Source organism: Salvia hispanica, unplaced genomic scaffold (assembly GCF_023119035.1).
Source record: "Salvia hispanica cultivar TCC Black 2014 unplaced genomic scaffold, UniMelb_Shisp_WGS_1.0 HiC_scaffold_479, whole genome shotgun sequence".
Lineage (NCBI taxonomy): Eukaryota > Viridiplantae > Streptophyta > Magnoliopsida > Lamiales > Lamiaceae > Salvia > Salvia hispanica.
The window spans coordinates 39,829-44,234 of record NW_025952222.1 but is presented as its reverse complement, the minus strand read 5'-3'; the positions used below and the strand labels follow the sequence as shown (position 1 = coordinate 44,234).

The 4,406-nt window shown below is 41.0% G+C and overlaps 1 pseudogene; it reads right to left on the bottom strand.

Moving 5' to 3' along the window:
- Positions 1-772: 772 nt before the first annotated feature.
- Positions 773-3,609, bottom strand: LOC125199363 (annotated as a pseudogene).
- Between the last annotated feature and the right edge of the window lie 797 nt (positions 3,610-4,406).

Here is a 4,406-nt window from a genome sequence, read left to right as displayed (position 1 = left end):
ATCCATTACTATGGAACAAAGGGAGTATAATTTTGCAAAGGCTTGTTCGACTCTTATGAAGGTTTTATGTTGCATTCAATAAACTTTTCAATTGTTTGATAATATAAATTAAAAATACAAGTTTAAATGTGAGTTGTGTTGCAGAAACTCAATCTTGTTGCCGAATCACCTAACTATACCCAAAGGTCAAAGGTCATATTTAGAGAACATGTAGGTTATTCTTAGTCTGTTTTAGGTCATGATTGTAAGTATGACATAAAATGATCTAAATATGCATCCGCATTTTCAAATCCAATTTTATAAGCATTGAAAAATTAGTAACCTCTGTCACAAAATTGTTCATTTTCCATTTCGTCTTGTCATTTAACTTTTTACATTCTAGTAATGATCCTTAATTAACCATTCGTCTTCATGTTTTATTATAAAACTAATATATAAAAGTAGGACTCACATTCACTAACTTTTCAACTCGCTTTTCATTCATTCTTAAAACGTCGATCAAAGTGAGACAATCTTTGTGGGATGGAAGTAGAATTTTAGTCAAAGTATTCATTAAAAGGTTCAAAAATATAACCAAAAATCCATTACGGAGTATATTTTATTTTATAAAATTTCGGAGACAAAGCAATAGATAATGAATCTGAACAGCAAAAACGGCGTATTTTTATTTTATTTTCTGGAGCATTATGTTTGATATGATTTGATTTGACGTTACTCCAAAATACAATACTCAATATAGGAGTAACATTAGCAAAAAAAGAAGGCACTAAAATATCACAAACCCTTAGCCATCTCCCGGAGTAAAAACTTCTGCACTTTTCCGGTGGCCGTCTTCGGCAGCTCCGCCTCAAACACCACCATCCTCGGCACCATAAACAGCGGCAACCGCTCCTTGCAAAACTCCCTAATCTCCTTCTCTGACGTCTTCTCCGCCTCCTCCTTCAAGCTCACGAACGCGCACGGCGTCTCCCCCAATACTTGTCCGGCCGGGCCACCACCGCGGCCTCGCGCACGGCCGGGTGAGCGTACAGCACGGCCTCCACCTCCACGCTGCTGATGTTCTCGCCGCCGCAGATGATGACGTCCTTGGACCGGTCCTTGACCTCCAAGTAGCCGTCCTCGTGCATCACGCCGACGTCTCCCGTCCAAAACCAACCGTTTTTCATGGATCGAGATGTTGCGTCTGGATCGTTGAGGTATCCCGACATTAGAGTGGCGCCTCTAAGCACGATCTCCTCGTGGTGGAGGTCGTGGGGCACGCTCTTGCCGGAGCGTGGGTCCACCACGTCGACTTCGGGGGGGAAGATGGATCCGACTCCTTGTCTTGCCTTGAGCCGAGCTCTCTCCGGCCCTTCAAGTAGATGGATCAAAAGATGCTACTACTATCGAACGTAAAACTACTTTCTCCTGCCGTTAATACTTGGTCTTAATTTTATAATAAAATGTCAGTTGAGACTTATTACTAAAATTAATATAGCAGTAAAAAAGAAATGTGAAAAATATTCACAGACAGGCCGAAGTAATATGTAAACGAGACTTTACTATTTTTTGTTTTGGTTATAAAAGATACGAAAACATATAGGATTACTTATTTTAGTGAAACCATGTTATTTTGAGTATCCCAAAATGATACTCTTTCCGTCTGCAAATAGGAATCCCATTTTTCTATTTTCGTCGTCCTGAATAGAAGTCCTAATTCACTTTTTTTCACTCATTTTTTTAACATTTTTTAAAATTGTGTCACGAAGAATGAGACTCCTAAGGCGGACGAGAAGTATAGCTTTGTACTTGATGAGACCATTGTGAAAAATAATTAAAACTTAATAATTTAATAGTCTATTACTCCCTCTATCTACGTTTAGTTGATTTGAATTGACGGGTCAATTTTTAAGAAAACTATAATAAAATGTGTATCATACTTTTATATATATACTTTATACTACTAGTAAAATATACTCCTCCGTCCCGATAATTTGAGACACTTTGACCCAACTGATTTTAAAATCTAATGGAAAGTGAGTTGAAAAAATTGGTGGGATGTGAGTCATATTTTTAAAGTATTAGTTTTATAATAAAATGTGAATAAGAATGAGTTAGTGGAATATGAGGGCCACTACCAAAAATGATAAAAGTGAAGTGTGATAAATTATGGATTGAACAAATTGAAATATTGGAACAATTATCCGAACGTAGGAGTAAGTAACATCAGTCCATCAAATGAGTTAGGTGGAATATAGATTCATTATTAAAATTAGTATAAAAGTAAAATGTCAATTAATTGTAGCTTGACGAACAAGGAAAGTTATGCATGGACAATGGAGTGTGTATTTTTAAACGTAATAGGCAATTTAACAAAATTTGTACTAGTAATTAAATGACTACTTAATTATACCTGGTAAATCGTCCCATTCTTGCTTCCACACGCACATCACCGCCGGCCCTCCGGTCTCCGTCAACCCGTACCCATGGCTCACAACGAACCCCAACGACTCCGCCCTCGCAAGCACCGCCGCAGGAGGCGGTGCCCCGCCCGTCATGACGTGGACCGGAGCCCTCAGCGCCTTGCTCCCGCGTAGTTGGTCAACATGTTGAGCACCACGGGCGCCCGCACATGTGCGTCACCCCGTGCTCCTCCAGCGCCCCGTACACGGCCTCCGCCTCCACCCGGCGGAGGCACACGTTGGCGCCGCCCACCGCCGCCATCCCCACGCCATGTTCCACCCGTTGCAGTGGAACATCGGCAGCGTCCACAGCTGCACCGCCCCCCGCCGCGGCACCCCCACTCCAACACCATGTTCACCGCCTGCAGCGCCGCCGCGCGGTGGCTCAGCACCACCCCTTCGGCGCCGCCGCCGTCGTGCCGGAGGTGTAATTCAGCACGATCGGGTCCCACTCGCTCAACGGCCGGGCCCACTCGAAATCCACGTCACCGCTTTCAACCATCTCTTCGTAATTAAGCTCAATCGGAATGCTTCCGTCGACGTCTCCGATTAGGGCTAAAATTGGGGGCGGTGATTTGGGGGAAGGAGTGAAACGGCGTCGTTTACGAGGGATGCGGATTGGAAATCGACGAAGACGAGCTTGGAATTGCTGTGGCGGAGCAAATTGGAGATGGATTTTGCGTCGAGGCGGAGGTTGATTGCGTTGAGGACGGCGCCGGCCATGGGGGCGGCGAAGTGGAGCTCGTAGGCGGCGGGGATGTTGGGGGCGACGACGGAGACGACGTCGCGCGGGAGATGCCGAGGGCGGCGATGGAGGAGGCGAGCTTGAGGCATCTGGTGAGAGTGGCGGACCAATTTCGGGTGACGCCGTTGTAGATGATGGCAGGGAGGCGCCGTAGACGGCGGCGGCTCTTTCGAGATAGTGGATTGGAGTTAGGTGGTTTGGAGGTGGTGGCGATGGTTGTGCGTTGTTGGAGAGGTGTGGAGGTGATGTTGAAGCGTGGATTGGGCGGTGATTGGGCGGGCGTATTGCAATTGATTGAGGCGGCGGCGGCCGCGGCCATGGATGAAACGGTGTTGATTGGTGGAAGGATGGGGAAGAAGAAGAAGAAGATGAAGAAGAAAAGGGTATGAAATTAGAGTTTGTGTGATTGAGAGTAATATTCATTGTTACTGCATATGCATGCGTCTACTGAAATCTTTTGTATATTTATTAAAGTGTGATAGTATAGGTAGTCGTGTAAATTAAATAGAAACATATTTTTATCATGAACTTTGTCAAAGATCGTTTAAATCGTAAACTTTGAAAATATCATTTCAGGTTCATCAACATGGGTTAATATCATTTGAAGTACTTTTTTATTTCTAAGTTTTTGACTTAAAATACCATCGATACCTTAAATGATATATATTTTTAATAAACTTATCATATACTCATATTTTTTATAAATATCTTTACAATATATTTTTGATGAATTTTCTAAATATAATTTGACCTTCAATATTATCACTTAATTATGTGACAAGTAAAATTGCTTCTTCAATTTTTATATTAAAGAATTTTAAAATTGAATAAAGAACTTTTCTTTAATAATAAAAAATTTAATAAAGATCTTTTCTTGCATGTCACTTAATTACAAAATTAAGTGATAATATTGAAGGTCAAATTATATTTTAAAAATTCATCAAAAATATATAGTAAAGATATTTATAAAAATATAAGTATAGATAAGTTTATTAAAATATATATACCTTTAAGGTATCAAAAGGTATTTTATCCAAAAAACTTGGAAATAGTCAAAAAGTACTTCAAATGATATTAACCCATAGTTGATGGACCTGAAATGATATTTTCAAAATTCAGGACTAAATGATCTTTCAAAGTTAATGACAAAAAAGATGTTCCTCAATTAAATAATACTCTCTTCGTCTCACAAAGATTATCTCACTTTGATCGAGCATAAG